Source organism: Vipera berus (assembly GCF_964194415.1).
Source record: "Vipera berus genome assembly, chromosome: Z".
Classification (NCBI taxonomy): domain Eukaryota; kingdom Metazoa; phylum Chordata; class Lepidosauria; order Squamata; family Viperidae; genus Vipera; species Vipera berus.
The window spans coordinates 5,136,515-5,155,439 of record NC_138205.1 but is presented as its reverse complement, the minus strand read 5'-3'; the positions used below and the strand labels follow the sequence as shown (position 1 = coordinate 5,155,439).

At 43.1% G+C, this 18,925-nt stretch overlaps 3 gene segments (V, D, J or C); all 3 read left to right on the top strand.

Annotated features, from left to right (window-relative positions):
• Positions 1–18,925, top strand: part of LOC308677876 (Ig gamma-2C chain C region-like) — a 125,693-nt gene that overhangs the window by 25,410 nt on the left and 81,358 nt on the right.
• Positions 1–18,925, top strand: part of LOC308677772 (Ig gamma chain C region-like) — a 90,326-nt gene that overhangs the window by 20,063 nt on the left and 51,338 nt on the right.
• Positions 1–18,925, top strand: part of LOC308677568 (Ig heavy chain C region, membrane-bound form-like) — a 68,276-nt gene that overhangs the window by 23,539 nt on the left and 25,812 nt on the right. Inside the window, exons 2-5 of the C gene segment in view lie at positions 6,205–6,498; positions 7,705–8,040; positions 11,246–11,569; positions 16,274–16,594.

The window sequence follows — 18,925 nt, the reverse complement described above, 5'->3', positions numbered from 1 at the left end:
AGGCTGTTCCCTCCAGTCGGTGTCGCAAGGTTTTTTTGTGCTGCATATTCAGGACATAATCAGGAACAAAATTCCCCAGACACCATAAAACCTGTTTGGAGTGGAAGGCCATTAAAGGTTAAGCAAACTCAATTTCTCTTTCATGCCTCAGAGTCTGCCAGGTATCAAAGCTGTATTGAATAGGCCAAGGAGATGGAACAAAGAATAAGGAGTTGGAAGGGACCTAGGAGGTCTTAAAGTCCAACCCCCTCCTCAAGCAGGAGACGATATATTATTTCAGACAAATGGTTGTCCAGACTCTTTTTGAAAGCGTCCAGTGCTGGAGCACCCACAACTTCTAAAAAGAAGCTATTCCATTAATGGATTGCTCTCACTGTTAGGAATTTTCTCCTTAGTTCTGATTGCTTCTCGTCTTGGTTAGTTTCCATCCATTGTTTCTTGGTATACACACTCTTCCTGTATACATACTTTCTTGGTGTACACACTGTTCTGCACAGTGCAAACTGATACACACTCTTTTGCACAGGCCAAGGAGATACACACCCTCTGTATTCTCACTTATTTCTCTCACAGTCAATTGATCACCAGAAGAAGTAACTCTGAACAAACCTTTGTCATCCACAAACCAATGTAAGTTAATACATGAAGGTAAGGTAAAGGTAAAGGTTTCCCCGCACATGTGTGCTAGTCGTTTCCAACTCTAGGGGCCGGTGTTCATCTCCGTTTCAAAGCCGAAGAGCCAGTGCTTGTCCAAGAATATCTCCGTGGTCATGTGGCCAGCATGACTAGACGCCAAAGGCGCACGGAACGCTGTTACCTTCCCACTGTAGTGGTCCCTGTTTTTCTACTTGCATTTTTACGTGCTTTCGAACTGCTAGGTTGGCAGAAGCTGGGACGAGTAACAGGCGCTCACTCTGCTATGCGGCACTCATTTATGCAAAACTGTTTAAGTTGTCCCAAACATGCTTTTTAAAAGGGCTTTCTTTGTTTGTTTTTTCTTTGAAAATGTTTATCTTCTCATCCAAGAAGCTTCTTCAATTCTGGTTGAATGGTGGCGAATGGAACAATTTGTATTCCTGAGCACTGATCTGTCATTAGCACTTTGTGGTCTGTTGTTAGCTCAACAAATATTTCAGAGTGCTAATAACCAGACGACTGCTAAGAAACATACATCTTTCCATTCGCCACCATTCAGCCAGAATTGAAGAAGCTTCTTGTTTGAGAAGTGAAATGTTTTCATAGAAAAAAAACAAGAAAATCCAGTTGCTTTTTAAAAAGCACCTTTGAGACACTCATGATTGAAAATTTCCATAGACAGGTTTAAGTTGTATCTTGAATTCTGAAAAAAAAATTCTCTGAATTGTAGGGGGCAATTTTTTTGTTCCTTTGGTCACGTCTGAAGTCCTACTTAAAATTCAGTTCATATGCTCATATTCTTTTCCTTAACTTGGATCCTGGTCCCTGTGGGTCATTTCCAAGTTCAGGGGTAGGCAACCTCAGCTCTTTTATGACTTATGGACTTCAACTCCCAGAATTCCTGAGTCAACTATGCTGACTCAGGAATTCTGGGAGTTGAAGTGCACAAGTCATAAAGGAGCCGAGGTTGCCCTACCCCTGTACCTTGTTCCTCTGGGCAATTTTCTGTCATGAAGCATGTGGTGTTGGAGACTCCAGCCTACACAGTACTGAAGAGAGTGTTATGGATGTTGTACTTAGAGACTGAAATTTCTGGTTTACCCTCTTTAAAAAAGACTCGGGTGACTTGACTGTGGGAGAAAGGAAGTTTTACAGTACCTCAATCCTTGACTACATGTAGACTGTAGTTTTCCCATAGGTTGAGTTCTTCAAGCAATAGTTCCCACAAGACCTCTAAAACATTGACTTCCCCAGATATTTATCAGAAGCTTAGCAAACTTCTCAACCTCAAGAATGTAAATTTCCCTAAAAACAACATCCAAGCCTTATAGAGTCACAGGCAAAAAAAAATATTCATAGGGGCTTACTCTCAGTTGATTCATCTATATATGTCTCACAGCCCTATACAACATGCAATCCTTTATTATTTATATTTCGTGTTTCTAAACTGCCCATCTCCTTCAAAGAGGGGTTCTTCAGCAACCAAGCACAGGATGCCTTTGCCAGAAAAATGAACGGACATATAATTTCTTAATGTGGAATCCTTGGTGCTCCTGAACTTGCTTCTTGAAGTTGTTTCATTACCCGATGAGATAATGTCGCCATAACTAGTGAATTTGGGGATTGCTTCCTGTTTTTATATATATAGTAGCTTGCTCTGCCAATGTTTTCTCCTTGGTAATTTCCTGATTAGGGTATCGTTCTCTGCTTGATTGTTTGTCTGGTGTTAATCCCTGCTTATCTGGATCGCAATGGCTTGAGAGGATATGTTCTGGTCTTTTTGTTTCCTTCTTAGCTTTTTATTGTCTCTTGAATGGTGTGTAAATGTAGTTTATCTCTATTTGTCTGTTGATGGCTGATTTGTCTGAATGTCGAGCTTCACTGGAAGGTATCATGGAATGCATCGGTGACCTTGAGAAAAAAAGTAGAAGAGATGTTGCCTAGGAAACAATGAGACAAGACAGGGAGAATCCCACAGTTGCTTGTCAGAGAGAGAAACTAAGGAAGGATCCACGCTAATGAAGCAAGCAGTTAAAAGTAGAGAGCTGGAAGATTTTACCTTCAGACTTGCAAGATTATTTTAATTTAGGCTTGCAGTAAAGTAGATTTAGTGCAGGGGTAGGCAACCTTGGCTCTTTTATGACTCGTGGACTTCAATTCTCAGAATTTCTGACTCAGCTATGCTGACTCAGGAATTCTGGGAGTTGAAGTCCACGAGTCATAAAAGAGCCAAGGTTCCCTACCCTTGATTTAGTGCATCTAGTCATGTTTACTTTTTAGTTTGCCTGGGAAGACCAATATCTGGAAGTTTTCTCTGACCATTAAGAAACTGCAGGCTGCTGCCCCCTTGTCTGATTTATTTTTTTATTTTTTTTGCACCAGAGACAAATTCCTTGGCCAAATAAAGCATTCAATTTAATTCAATTCTCTTCTTTCTCAAGATCACCCATGCACTCTATTACAAAAGATCAGCAAAGCCCATCCATTAACATCAGCTAGCAGTCGGGGGACACAATAAAAAATCCTTAATCTCACAACACATGGACAGACTCAACCATAGTTTCAGCTTGGAAACTGTGAGCATCCTAGACCAAGCAAAATCTCAAAACACTAGTGTAGGGTGGGTCTTCAAACTTGGTCCTTTTATGACTTGTGGACTTCACTTCCCAGAATTCCTCAATCAGGCATGCTGGCTGAGGAATTCTTGGAGTTGAAGTCCACAAGTCATAAAAGGGGCCCATTTGAAGACCCCTGCACTAGGAAATTCCTAGAAGTTTGGCTGATGGTTGGTGCTGATAGTTGACGAGACCTTCCTGCAAAGAGAGTTTCTTCGTAATTATTTTTGTATATTTGGTCTTTCACATCTTACATTAATTTGGTTAATTGAGGCTATCACTCCCAGACATGAAAGACCAGATCCACACATAAAGGTCTAATTAAACCAATTTATTGCTAATTTATTGCTATGCACAGGAATCTTCTTAATTAATGATTAGTGTGGGAACGGCCAATTTTTGGCCTCCCAACCTTCAGCTTTCCCAAACGTTTCTTATCGGCCTCTACGTGAATTACAGTGATGAGCACACTCTCCTGGTTCGCACAGGATGGCATGTGGGAGGTTTGGGAAACGCTATGATAGAGCTTTCACATATATCTTTTAGTATCTTGTTTTTGTAATGATCTCATAGGCACCTGAGTAGTTCTCACTACGTATCCAATTATCACTATGTATCCTATTTTTTTTAGATTGATGGGGTTTATGTAATGTTGTATTTGGTATTCAGAAAAAGAAGGTGAATAAAAGTTCAGCGGGCAGTTGCTCAGGGTTTTTTTAGGGAGACTCAGGGTTTTTTTAGGGAGACGTGGCTGCCTGGCTGGTTCAGAGCATCTCTATCAACCCGGGTCTGAATTCTTTTCCCTACAATTAGCACCTGTTTGGAGTTAGATAAGGGTAAACAAAATTCAGGGTGTGTGTGTGTGGACCTAGTTCACTTATGGCTATGTAGGGTTCTAGGCTAATCCCTCTTTTAATTCTACCCCCAATTTCTGCCAGTCCTTTTTCTACTGGTATCTTAGTGTTTCATCATAATAAAATCCAAGTGAGTATAATTCTGTTTACTGACATTCAGCCAAAAATACAATATTTCAGAAAAAAACCAGTTTTATAAAACCCCTTAAAGACTTTAAGCCAAGTGTGTTCAATCCACAGCCTGTGGGTGACATGTGGCCCTGGACAGCTGCTAATGTACCCCTATAAGATCATAATAAAAAACATAAAAATAAAAGTTATTTATATACACTAAAATATCCCTTTTTATGACCATGTAACCCCTTAATTCAGGGTAGAGTTAAGATGACTGGAGAGAGCTGAGCATTTACTATCTGGATGCCCTTCCTGATGCCTATGTGGAGTTCACAGCACATATTTTTTCTTTATGCCCTAGGAGAGAAATATCTGCTACCTAGGATTGAACTCTCAACATTCTGAGTGGGAGGCAAGCATCTTCACCACTAGGCCTTCATATCACTATTTATATACTTTAACTACAGTATATTATTATATTTTATATACCATCCAAGACAATTCCTCTTCACTTGATGTGGCCGGGGCAAGCCAAAAGGTTGGACACCCCTGTTTTAAGCTATAGCATGTCTGACTGATTGATGATGATTGATTGATTGATTGATTGATTGACTTTTCTCTTTCTTCAATAATCAAGGCTTAATATTTAAAAACATAATAACTTCACATTATAGGTATAACATAAACAATATAACCAAAACTGGAATTAAAATTGAATTTAATTAAATTAATTAAACTTGGTAGAAGTTATTAATTTCATAAATGAAGGCAAACATATGGGACCCAGGATAATGTTGCAGGATCCAATTTGGATCAGTCACCAGCACTAGAGGTTTTGTTCTTTCAAGTTTTCAGACTTATGCCGGAACCCATCTTCAGGGAACTTCTGTCTAGCAGAGTGTGTGCCTCAGTCTAGACTAGACTTATGCCGGAACCCATCTTCAGGGAACTTCTGTCTAGCAGAGTGTGTGCCTCAGTCTAGACTAGACTTATGCCGGAACCCATCTTCAGGGAACTTCTGTCTAGCAGAGTGTGTGCCTCAGTCTAGACTAGACTTATGCCGGAACCCATCTTCAGGGAACTTCTGTCTAGCAGAGTGTGTGCCTCAGTCTAGACTAGACTTATGCCGGAACCCATCTTCAGGGAACTTCTGTCTAGCAGAGTGTGTGCCTCAGTCTAGACTAGACTGAGGCACACACTCTGCTAGACAGAAGTTCCCTGAAGATGGGTTCCGGCATAAGTCTGAAAACTTGAAAGAACAAAACCTCTAGTGCTGGTGACTGATCCAAATTGGATCCTGCAACATTATCCTGGGTCCCATATGTTTGCCTTCATTTATGAAATTAATAACTTCTACCAAGTTGAATTAATTTAATTAAATTCAATTTTAATTCCAGTTTTGGTTATATTGTTTATGTTATGCCTATAGTGGGAAGTTTCTATGTTTTAAAATATTAAGCCTTGATTATTGAAGAAAGAGAAAAGTCAGTCAATCAATCAATCATCAGCATGAGTTGTTGATTGGGGTGTTGATGGCTGGCTATGAAATCATTGGCTGTTGTTTCCTTAAATAAATCAGTCAACAGCAGTGCTGATTTACCACCAGCCTATCAATTCCTTAGGAGGTAAGGGCTTGGCAGCACGAGGAAACAACATCAGATGACTTACTAGCCAGCCATCAACACCCCAATCAACAACTAAAAAGCCACACGCAACTGGCACCATATAAATACCACACACAGAATAGCGCAAAGCACACACTGCTAGAGAGACGTTTCTGAGGATGGGTGCCAGCACAAATCTGAAAGTCCAGAAGACTAAGCCTTTCTTCTCTGTGACTGATCCGGATTGGATCCTGCTATTAATTAAATAAAATTTAACTTAGCATAACTGAATTCATTTTAAGATTGGTTTCCAACCTGTAATGGTTGCTGTCACTTCTCATCACTTCTTCTTCTTCTTCTTCTTTTCTCTCTTTTCTACAGAACAACAAAAAAATCCTGCCATCTTTCCTCTTTGGCCCTGCTGTAGCTCCAGCAAGGAAGATTCTAGTGTGGTAACTTTTACTTGTCTGCTCATTCAATATGGTACAAATTCTTTGGAAATCATGTGGGAACCTAACCTTCCAGAACAGAAAAAATTCTCAGCGCAGCTAACGAGTGGAGACTTGATCACAACAAGTCAACTCACCGTCTCTTCCTCCAGCTCCTCTGAAGTCAATTACAAATGCTTTGTAAAAGACAAGACTGAACTTCACCCAGCTTCCTTCACAAACAAATGTAAGTTTCTTCAAGAGGGTAAACAATGTGAGGTTAAGGCCACCATAGGCCTGATGAGTAAATATGGAGCTGGGACTCTGCCAGATGTGTAGGTCCAGCTTGGAGGAATAGTGTTCTGTAGAAACACAGAAGGTGACCATAGAAGGATGCATCTATGCTGTTTTCTTGGCAATGGGACAGAATTAGCTTTCCTTTTACCTTCTTATGGGTTGTTTTTTTTTACTTGCCAGTCCAGCCTACAGTCCTGGGATTCCCTAAACCAGGGGTGTCAAACTGCCGGCCCACAGGCTGGATGTGTCACGAGGGAACTGTGCCCACCCCATTGCCGGCAATGGGGGAAAAGTGCCGATACGTTGCACGACGTCACGTGATGTCGCGAGTTTGACACGTCTGCCCTAAACTCTCCAATTCAAATACTACCCAGACCTGATGTTGCTTAACCTTCTGGCTCCAAATGAAATTAGGTGGGCACCATACTTGTTGAGGCCATGCGATAGTCACCTTCAGGTTCTCTTGATTGTCCATCAGAACAATCTGGAGATGACCAAAGATCTAGATTCCGAAGATAACAACCTGTTCAGACTCTTGAACAGGTTATCAACTTGCTTCTAAAGTCAGTTAAGTTTAGCATCTTTGACCTTCAAAAATAGTAATTGTTTGGAACTAGAATAGAACAGAATAACAGGATTGGAAGAGACTTTGGAGGTCTTCCCCTGATCAAGCAGGAATCCCTTTACCATTTCAGACAAGTGGTTGTCCAGTCTCTTCTTAAAAACTTCCAGTGATGGAGCATTCACAAATATCATAGGAAGCTTACCCTACCCCTTCCAAAGTACATCAAACCACACACAAAAAAAATCATTGGAATCTAAGTTTGGCTTGTTTCCTATACATGTTTAAGTTAAGGGGAAACAGGTGATGTTCTCCTTATTTGCTAGTGGGCAGAATGCCAGGAACATAGGTTAGTAGAGAGGAGTAGAGAGTAGAGAGCAGTGTGGAAGAGAGGAGAGGAGAGGAGAGGAGAGGAGAGGAGAGGAGAGGAGAGGAGAGGAGAGGAGAGGAGAGGAGAGGAGAGGATTAGCCAAGTGTGATTGGACACACAAGCAATTTGTCTCCAGTAAAGAAAATAGTCTTCTCTAACTACAAGCATTTCTTAAGAATAGCTCTTCCAACAAACAATAACATTTTTCTACTTTCTATTCTCAGATTGCATCTGGCAACCTCAGAAGCCAGTTGATGTTCAGATCTTAACCCCCGGCTGTGGCAAACAGAGCTCAGTGGTCAGTGTGGAGCTGGTGTGCTTCTTGAGAAGCCTCAGTAGTGGGAAAGCTGAGGTGGAATGGCTGAAGAATGGAGTGAAGATGCAAGAGAAAGAAGAGGTGGCCTTGAGAACTGTTCAAGGAAAGGGTAGCGCTTACTCCAGTTTCACCCACCTGAACATCAGCAAAGAGAGCTGGGACAAAGGGGACCTCTACACCTGTAAAGTGACTCGCCCGCCAGGCAGTCAAAACATCACAATGCACAATGCCAGCAAATGTCAAGGTGAGGATTGCCACCCTAAAGTGGCAAGGGTTTATGAGCTACAGAATGATGGATGGGTAAGAAGCAATCTAGCCAGATCATCAACTAATGCAGCGGTTCCCAAGCTTTCCGGCTTTATGAACCAGCAGAGGTAGCAGGGGGGAAGAGGAGACAGTTCTGCATGAGCAGGGGGTGCATGAGCCATGGTGGCACAGTGGTTATAAATATAGTACTGCAGGCTACTTTTGTTGATGGACGGCTGCTAACAGTTTGGCAGTTCGATTCTCACTGGCTCAAGGTTGACTCAGCCTTCCATCCTTCCGAGGTTGATAAAATGAGGACCCAGATTGTTGGGCACAATAGGCTGACTCTGTAAACCAGGGCTTTTCAACCAGTGGTACTGGTACCACCTGTGGTACATTGGCACCTGGCAGGTGGTACACAACCATCCTAGAAAAGTGGTAGCTGGGGAGGGGAATGAGCTGAACCAGTGGCAGCACCACACAAGCCTGACCGAGAGATGGCTGGAGCTGCAAGGCTGCTAGGGCTCAGCAGAAGCACCAGGATCAGCGCCAGGCTCCAGCTGGAGCTCAGTGCTGATCTTGGTGCTTCTGCTGAGCCCAGAAGAAGCGCCGATCAGCTGGAATGTTGCTGCATCTCCAGGGTCCTGTGATTTACAATCAGATGCTTGGCAACTGGTTCATATTTATAACGGTCACAGTGTCCCAGGGTCATGTGAAGTGACCAAAACCTGCTGCAACCACCCAGCAGACAGGGGGGAATAAAAACCAACCCCCACCCCACCCCTGTTGCCAATCCTCAACAAAAATGTTCACAACAATGAAAACCTCGGACAGGAGGAAGAGCGCCGCCAGGCGGGCAGGCAGGTGTCTTGCTCGGCTGTGGCTTGGGGGCACTTTTTTCAGTGCCATTGTAACTTCAAACAGTCACTAAGCGAGCTGTTGTAAGTCGAGGACTACCTGTGCTTCATCACTTTTTTCCTCTTTTTTTTGGTCATTAAGTTTTTGACACCTTGCTAGGCGACTGGTGGTCCTCGGATGTTGCCATATCCTAAAAGTGGTACAATGGGTGAAAAGGTTGAAAATCCCTGTGCTATAGGGTTGCAGAGTTCGATACAACTTAGCAACCAAACAACAAACTCAAAAGAGGGCTGTAAAGCACCGTGAAGTGGTATATAAGTCTAAGTACCATTGCTATTGCTACGTGCAAATGGAGCTTTGTGTGTGAGCACACACACCACTTAAATTAAATTAAATAATTAAATTAAATTAAATTATTAAAGCCTCATATAATTTATTTATTTATTTATTTGTTTGTTTCGATTTATATACCACCCTTTTCCCAAGGGACTCAGGGCGGTTTACAGGGCAAATTAAAACGGTGCAGTGTACAAATTAAAATAAAATAAAATTAATAGCCCCCAAAAGAGTTTAAAGTTTAAAATTTAAAACCTTAAAACCCCTCAGTCCAGGCCAGCTAAGTCAAATAGCCAAGTTTTTAGGTCCCAGCGAAGGTCGGGGGCGATCCGGAGTTCCGTTGGCAGTTGATTCCATAGGGCAGGTGCGCCCACAGAGAACGCCCTCCCCCTGGGGATCGGCCGCCGGCAATCCCTGACCGGCAGGACCCTGAGGAGACCCTCCCTGTGGGAGCGCACAGGACAATGGGAAGTGGATGCTGGCAGCAGGTGCTCCCTAAGATAATCCGGGCCCAAGCCATTTAGGGCTTTATAGGTTATCACCAGCACCTTGAATCTCACCCGGAGGGCAACTGGAAGCCAATGCAGCTCGCGGAGGAGAGGCGTTACATGGGAGTATCGGGAGACCCCCATCACAACTCGCGCAGCTGCATTCTGCACCAGCTGAAGCCTCCAAGTGGTCCTCAAGGGCAGCCCCATGTAGAGAGAATTGCAGTAGTCTATCCGGGAGGTCACAAGCGCATGAGTGACTGTATGTAGGGTGTCTCGGTCCAGATAGGGCCGCAACTGGCGCACCAGGCGAACCTGTTTAGGGCTTGGATATCCCTAAAACAATCTTTTTCAAAATGAATCTGCACATCCATTGGAACCTAATAGAGAAGGCTGGCTGAGGATCCTAGATACAGAATAACAGAGTTGGAAGAGACGTTGTTGGTAGGTCATCTAGTCCAACCCCCTGCTCAAGCAGGACACCCTATACCATTTCTGACTTAAGATTTAAGGGAAAGCCATCTCCATGGAACCCATGCTCAAACTGAAGGCGCAGCCAACTTAGAGACTTCAAGGCCACCACCTCCCTATCATAGTTTTGTAGATCTATGAAAATGCATCTCTTTAAAGAACTCCGTGGAGACCTATGAAGGTTCTGCTAACCATATCTTCACAATGTAAACTAGCTGGGGTTTAGCTTAATGATGAGATATAAGGAGGGTGGGGTGGGCTCCTTGGTGCTCTCTGAGCTTGGTTGTTGTCTTGCAGACATTATCCAAACTAGGTAGTCATCTGCTAGTCATCTGCGAACAGTGATTAACATCAGACCAACAATCAAGTAAATAATATCCCAATCAGGGAAGCGCCAGAAAAAGTCAACAGTAAACAGCCCAACCAAAAAGCCACCAAGATCACTCTTGCAAACACTGAATATGAACTGAGGGCAAACCCCACTCCTTACTACCGGTAGCACTGGACATGTTACCTAGTTGGGTCATGAAAGGTCTGCAAGAAAACCACCAAGCTCAGAGAGCACCAAGGACCCCTCATTTCAACCCTGAGCTACAAATATTCTCCTTTATCGAAGTAGTAGGCTTCGATTTTATTTTGTTCATTGAAATCCGAGACAGAGAATATATAGACCAAAGTAGAAATAATCTGCATGCCAACTTTTAAGAAGGTCCTTACAATTCATGATTTTATTGTTGTACTTTCTTATGATTTTTAATCTTTGCTGAGTTATTTAGTGAGTGGTTGGTCAAACAACTAGGTAGATATAGATGTAAATATATAAACATCAACCTTGATGTTAGAGCTTTTCATGGGCAGCTTTTCAACGAGCGTCTCGCTTGGTTTTCTTGAATATTTTTTATCTTTAAAGAAGCTACTCAGGCTTGCAACTTCTTAGCAGCTATGTCACTGTTAATGAATTATTAAAGATTTCTCCCCATGAAAACAAGAGCATTATCTTCAAACAGTATTATAATCCTTGTGTCATCTCTCTCCTGGCCTTCTCCACAGTGTGCTACGGTTGCATGATTCAGCCCACCATGTTTATTACCAAGCCATCTTACAGAAGCCTACTTGCTAAGTCAGCCGTCCTAGTCTGTACCGTGATTTCTCCTAACCTTGAAAGTGCTCAGATCGCCTGGCTTGTGGATGGCAAACCCAGCAGTCAGGGTGTGACTGAGAAGTTGACGACAGACACTAACGGAAGCCAGAAGTTGAGAAGTAACCATTCAGTGTCTTTGGAACAATGGACAAAGGGCACCATCTTTGCCTGCAAAGTAACCGGAGGCTGCTTTGAAGAACGCACAGAAGCCATCACCATCAAGAAGGCTACTCGTGAGTAGACCGCCAAGCCCCTTAGGGCCCTGCTCCATCAAGGAAGCAAGAACCACATATCTTCAAAATAAAAAGTTTTAATACACAAAACAGGAATAAAGAATCTTCGTGGTTATGATAGGGATTTGTCTTCACAAATTCACCCTTTCCTCCCTTGCCATTCTGTCTCCCTCCACATTTTTGAAGGCCAGAAAATCATGGCTGGGAGGGTGATGTGCACAGCCTACTAACCATAAGAGTGACTTCATTAAGGTAGAGTTTCTCTAAACATTTTGAATTGGCTTTTCTTAGGGGGTTTTTTTTGCATCTTAGGCTGATGTGTATGTGATAAAGCTACCGGCGAGTTCTTCTCATATCAATAGAGGTCTAGAATTTCCCCAAGTTCCTTTTCAGCTTCCTCACAATCTTTTACATGGCCCGTCTTCACAAATTCACCCTTTCCTTCCTTGCTGTTTTGTCTCCTTCCATGTTTTTGAAGGTCGGAAAATCATGGCTGGGAGGGTGATGTGTACAGCCTACTCACAATATTTTAAATGTCTATCTAGAGATGGAAAATTTTATCTAAGAGAATAACAGAGTTGGAAGGGGCCTTGGAGATCTTCTAGTCCAACCCCCTGCTCAGGAAGGAAATCCTACACCAATTCAGATAAATGGTTGTCCAATCTCTCCTTAAAAACTTCCAGTGTTGGAGCACCCACAACTTCTGAAGGCCAGCCGTCCCACTGATTAAATTTTCTAAATGTCAGAAATTTCTTCTTAGTTCTACTTTGGTTCTCTCTTTGATTAGTTTCTATCCATTTCTTCTTGTCCTGCCTTCGGGTGCTTTGCAGAATAGGTTTATATTTATATTTATATATTTATATTTATTAAATTTTTATACCACCCTTCTCCCGAAGGACTCAGGGTGGTGTACAGGACAATAAATATTAAAAACAAAGTACAAAAGTTAAAAAACAATTAAATATTATGCCCGATATAAACAGTAATTAAAAACCATTATAAAACCCCAACCCTTAACTCATCAAACCAGGCCGCATTGCTCAAATAAATAAGTTTTTAGATCCCGCCAGAAGGAGCGAAGGTCGGGGGCCATCCGGAGCTCGACCACCAAGTGGTTCCACAGGTCTGGTGCGGCCACAGAGAACGCCCTCCCCCTCGGGGCCACCAATCGACATTCTTTGATCAGAGGCACCCTGAGGAGGCCCTCTCTGTGGGAGCGCACTGGGCAGAGGGAAGTTGATGCCTGCCGCAGGTGTTGCCGTAGGTAATCCGGACCCATGCCATGTAGGGCTTTGTAAGTCATTACCAACACCTTGAATCTCACCCGGAGGGCAACCGGCAGCCAATGCAGCTCGTGGAGCAAAGGTGTAACTTGGGAGTATCGGGAGACTCCCAGCACAACTCGCGCAGCTGCATTCTGCACCAGTTGGAGCCTCCGAGTGGTCTTCAAGGGCAGCCCCATGTAGAGAGCATTACAGTAGTCCAGACGAGAGGTCACGAGCGCATGAGTGACTGTACGCAAGGCATCCCAGTCCAGGTTGACCCCTCCCCCTCTTCTTTGTGGAAGCTCCTCAAATATTGAAACACTGCTATCAGGTCACCCCTACATCTACCCAAACAGAAGATTTCTGAAACAACTATCTCGAGAGAGCAATTAGAACTAAAGAATTGACCAAGGGAGAGTTCTTCAAATCCAATCTTCTACCAAATAGAGAGGTTTCACACATGAGATATGCAGAAACACATCTTGAGAGGCACTGTGAAAAGTTTAGACAATGATTGGGAAAAGTCAAGGTCACCCTCAGCCTTAAAGCTCACAGGGTAACTCTGGACCAGCCTACCTCAATGTGTTGTTTGTTTCTTTAGCGCAGTAGTGGTGACGCAGTGGTTAGAATGCAATATTGCAGGCTAACTCTGCCAACTGCCAGCAGTTCGATTCTCACCAGCTCAAGGTTGACTCAGCCTTCCATCCTTCCGAGGTTGGTAAAATGAGGACCCAGATTGTTGGGGGTAAGATGCTGACTCTGTAAACTGCTTAGAGAGAGCTGTAAAGCATTATGAAGCAGTATATTAGTCTTAGTGCTATTGCTGTATGCTACCCATCTCATCAAGAGATGACTACTCAGCTTACAACCAAGAAAAGCAATGCAATAATATATTAAAACATTAAATAAATATTAGCACTAACACTGACTTAAAAGTTCACAAAGGGAGCAAAATGCACACACTGAGGAGGTGGGATCTTATCTCAGTCCATTAACCACTTTCAATCTGATATATCCCCATTGGGGCCTCATGAAGAGCCAGTTCTTCAGGCCGTTTCAGAAGTCCAAGAGCTTGAGGGCAAAGCTCATCTTTGGGGTACAGTGTTCCAGGGATGGAACCACGGCAGAAAAGGCTCACTTCTGGATCCCCTCAGCCAGAATTCCTTGACTGACGGGGTCCATAGCATGCCCCTTCAGTAGGCAAATGAGATAGGCAAATCTCATTGAGAGGAGAGTGTTATAATTATAGATGTAAGAATTCCCATGTAAGTGACAATGTTTCCCCCCCGAATAAGATCAGGTCTTATATTAATTTTTGCTGCAAAAGATGCATTAGGGCTTATTTTTCAGTTATTTGGGGAAATACGGTACTAAATGCATCTTTCTGGCTGAGAATCTTAACTGGGGCTTATTTTGGGGGTGGGGCTTACATTAAGAGTGCCCTGAAAAATCATGCTAGAGTTTATTTTCCGGTTCGGTTTTATTTTGGGGAAAACATGGTAAGGAAAGATGGGATACAAAACTAAGAAATACATTTTTAAAAAAAAACAACTACATCCTTCTAAAATAATTTCTATTCTTCCCCTAGATTAGAGAAGGAGGTAACATCTTCCCTGGTCTTAAATTTCCCTAAAAAATGAAATAAATATCCTGCCTCGTTGCTTTACCAGGAGAAAAAGGCAGACTCTTTTTTTCAGATAATTAAAAGGCAAAAAAAAAAAATTGTGCAATCACAGTGGTGCCTCAAGCATTATTGTCTATAATATTTGGTTGTCTGTGATAGGATACAGCCAGATTGGAATGGCAGTTCAGTACTAGAAGATCATCATATTTCCCATGCACAGGGGTGTCCATTGAACCTTTGTCAGCATGACCCAGGAGTTGTGATGTCATCGCCCAAGCCCCACCCCTTATGTGCATGCTTTGACATCACGACACATGTGCAAAAGTGGCAGAGTTCATTGCCACTTTGCACACAATATGCTTTGGGCTGCCTCTCTGTATGCGCTTGGCTGTGAAATTACTGATTGGTTAGATCTGGGGAAAGAGAAGCATGGGACAAAAATCAGGACTTAAATTAGCAATGATAGCCAGTCAGTGGTTAAAAAGACTGGACTTAGACAGGGGAGACTCTAGCTGTTAATCAAGAAAGCCAGCTGTGTGCCTGTGGGCCAGTCACTCACTCCTTGTGGTAGGAAAAAGATTTTGAAAAATCACTTCCATGTGATGTTAATGGTAAAGTTGCATGCCACCCAACGTTCAATAATTTGGGGCAGCTCCCAACAATCATACAAAGAAACTGCTCTAAAACCAGTAAAAGATTAAGATAAAAGATGAAAAGTACAATCCGTCAAAGGATATCAATATTCCCTGCCAAAGGCCTGAGAGACGACCCACATCTTCACATCTCTTCTAAACAGTAGTACAATGGGATGTAAAAAAAGGTAAAGGTAAAGGTTCCCCCGCACATGCATGCTAGTCGTTTCCGACTCTAGGGGCCGGTGTTCATCTCCGTTTCAAAGCCGAAGAGCCAGTGCTTGTCCGAGAACTGCTAGGTTGGCAGAAGCTGGGATGAGTAACAGGCGCTCACTCTGTTACGCGGCACTCGGGATTTGACCCGCCAAACTGCCGGCCTTCTGATCGACAAGCTCAGCGTCCTAACCCACTGAGCCACCGCATCCCTACAGTGGGATGTAGCAACCTACAACTAAGGAGAAATTTCCTGACAGTGAAAACAATTAATTCATGGAATGACTTGCCTTCAGAAGTTGTATGTGCTCCATCCCTGGAGGTTTTTAAGAAGAGATTGGACAACTGTTTGTCTGAAATAGTATAGGGTTTCCTGTCTGAGCAGGAGGTTGGACTGGAAGACTGGTGGCAGGTGGTGCTGTAGAGGACTCATTCTTCCAGGGCCCTGTGAGATGTTTGATCAAAGGAACCCAAAATATGCCAACCCTATTTGTTTGAATCAGCCAGGTGGATGTTATGGGAGAAAGGTAGTCCCTCAAGTAATCCATAAGTTTTATAGATAATCACCAACACATGGAACTGCAACTGGAAGCAATTTGCCAATCCTTGCAACTCAGAAAACCAAAATTACATGGGCATACTGAGCCACCCCCATTATTGTTTGAGCCACTGCATTCTAGACCACTTGAAGCTTCCCAGTGGTCTTCAAGGATTGCCCCAGATGCTGTAGTCAAGCCAGAAGGTGATTAGGGTATGAAAGTGGCTCCTCAATCTTGGGGGGGGGGAAGCATGGACCTCTTCCTCTAGTCACCAGGAGTCCAGACTAACTCAAAAGGTCACCTCAATGACAAATTGCACCAAAACAGACAAATTAGAGGAACGCTAAGATTCTGAGTATTGTCAAATATATATGCACCATGCTGTTTTCTGTTTTCAAAAGCCTGCAATTTTCTTTTCTTTTTCAATTTAGAAATGCAAGCGCCCTCCGTCGTCATTTCTCGAGCCCCCCTAGAGATCTCCCTCAAGAGCACCACTGCCCTCATTCTCATCTGTGATGTGAGTGGATTTTCCCCAGCGGAGATTAGCATCTCATGGGAAAGAAACAACGTGTCCCTGGACGAAAAACTGTACGATAACGGGATCGCCACGGAGATGGCAAACGGGTATTCCATTTATAGCATCTTAAAAATCAGCAGAGATGAACCAGGAGGAAAAGGAGGGAGCTACAGCTGTATAGTCCACCATCCTGCTTCTCAAACTCCGTACGTGGCCTATGAAAAAGTACCCATTGGTAAGTGGACCTTCTAAGGATGTCTCTGAAGGTATCACAATGAGTTACGTGGCGTGCGTGGATCTTCTGCAACAGATTCTTCACTGTAAAGGGTTAAAAAGCTCATAGATCAGAAACATCCTTTGGTTGAGCACAGCCAAAGAGGCAGGTCCATTATTGGAAAGAAGGACCCCATTACTAAAAAATATTATTATTTGCGGGGCTACATGGTTATTATTCTGAGGGAGCCCAGGTGAAAACGTATATTAGGGAGCAGCAGAAAATGCATATTGGTCCTGATAAGAATTCCTTTCCCTCAAAATTATTCAAATCTTCATCGAAATTTTGTACCAAATTGCAAGAACACCTTATGAGATCTTGCAAGAATTTGGTCCTTCCTTTTCCAGCAAAACCATTACATCCAGTTGTGTAATGTTATCCAGAGTCCAGGAACAGCTGCTGAGCCTTGGTGGAGCAGTGGGCTAATGCCTCCTTAAGTAACACCAGCTGCCTGCAATTAGTGCAGGTTCGAGTCCCACCAGGCTCAAGGTTGACTCAGCCTTCCATCCTTCCGAGGTAGGTAAAATGGGGACCCAGATTGTTGGGGGCAATAAGCTGACTTTGTGATAATGCCGCTTGGGGGGAGGGCAAAAGCCCTAATAAGCAGGCATATACATAGAATGAAGGCTATTGCTAAGCACATTGATTTGTGCTTCTTAGATTGTAAGCCGCCCTGAGTCTTCGGAGAAGGGCAGGATATAAGTGGGATTTTTTTAAAAAAAACTTGCTGTTGCATATTTTTCTCTACTGTGATTAATGGAACACCAACATTTGAATATAATCGGCCTCTCTGAGTTGAGCTACTGTATGTAACAAAATAACAGAGTTGGAAGGGACCTTGGAGGTCATCTAGTCCAACCCCCTGCTCAGGCAGGAAACCCTATACCATTTCAGACAAATGGTTGTCCAGTCTCTTCTTAAAAACCTCCAGCATTGGAGCACCCACAACTTCTGGAGGCAGGTTGTTCCACTGATTCATTGTTCTCACCGTCAGGAAATTCCTCCTCGCTTCCAGGTTGCTTCTCTCCTTGATTAGTTTCCATCCGTTGCTTCTTGTCCTGCCTTGAGGTGCTTTGGAAAAGAGGTTGACCCCTCTTCTTTATGTCAACCCCTTAGATATTGGAAGACTGCTATCATGTCAGCCTTAGTCCTTCTTTTCATTAAACAAACATACCCAATTCCTGCAACCGTTGGCTCCAAGCTTAAGAGCAATGATAATCTGGACTTAAGCAAATATGTATAAATATATCAATCAATTCTAATATTTTTTAAGCATACCCAGAGTACCTCCACAAGGGTAAGATATGGAAATTAGAGTTGATTCAGTGAAATGCTTGCTAAAATAAATTTCATCATATCTAAATTTTTAACCTTCAATTCCATGAGCAGTGCAAATGCTATTGAGAAGGGACATGGGCTAGTTCATCCACGTCTATGCATTATGCAAATCATCCTAATAATGAGCTTTCCATGTGAAACAGCCGCTGAATCCAACACCACTGATGGAACATTCATACAACCATGCTCATTTCTGTCCTTTCAGAAGAAATGGTTCATATTTTTGCCTGAAGAATTATCGGGGGAAGGGGTGGAGGAATAACTGGGGGGGGAATAACCAGAAGAGGGGAAGGGTTATTTTTTTGGGTTGGTTGGTTGGTTTTTGTTTTACTTTTCTTCTATTGGAAAATGTTGACATTTTAGGGAACTCACCTGAGATAATACAGTAAAAGAATGCTTCAAGTCAACACTTAGCTTCTGCTGATTTCAAGAACCAAGTCCATGAGGTCTTCTTGGCAGCAGTCCAGAAGTGGTTGGGCACCGCTTCTTCCTGGGAAGTTTTCAACTTCCCAGTTTTAGCTCTCAGTTCTGGAATTCTCCAACTTTGGAAACTTGATACTCTCTGAGCTTGATGGTTTTCTTCCAGATGTTTCATTACCATCATCAGCATCACCAGCACGGATGATGTTACCTAGTAATTAAATGTCTGAAGGAAAACAACCAAGCTCAGAGAGCACTAAGGACCTCACAATCCTCCTCCTCCTTCTCTTCCGCTCCACAAACACCTTACCTTCCACCACTGATGTTCCCTAGTTGGATCATGAAACATCTGCAAGAAAACAACTCACAGGAGAAAGCACCAATGACCCGCAGTCCTCCTCCTCCTCCTCCTCCTCCTCTTCTACCACCACCACGACCCACTTCACTTTCCTCCATTCCATAAACCCCTCTCCCTTTACCACCAAAGATGTTATGTAGTTGGGTCATAAAATGTCTGCAAGAAAACCACCAGCT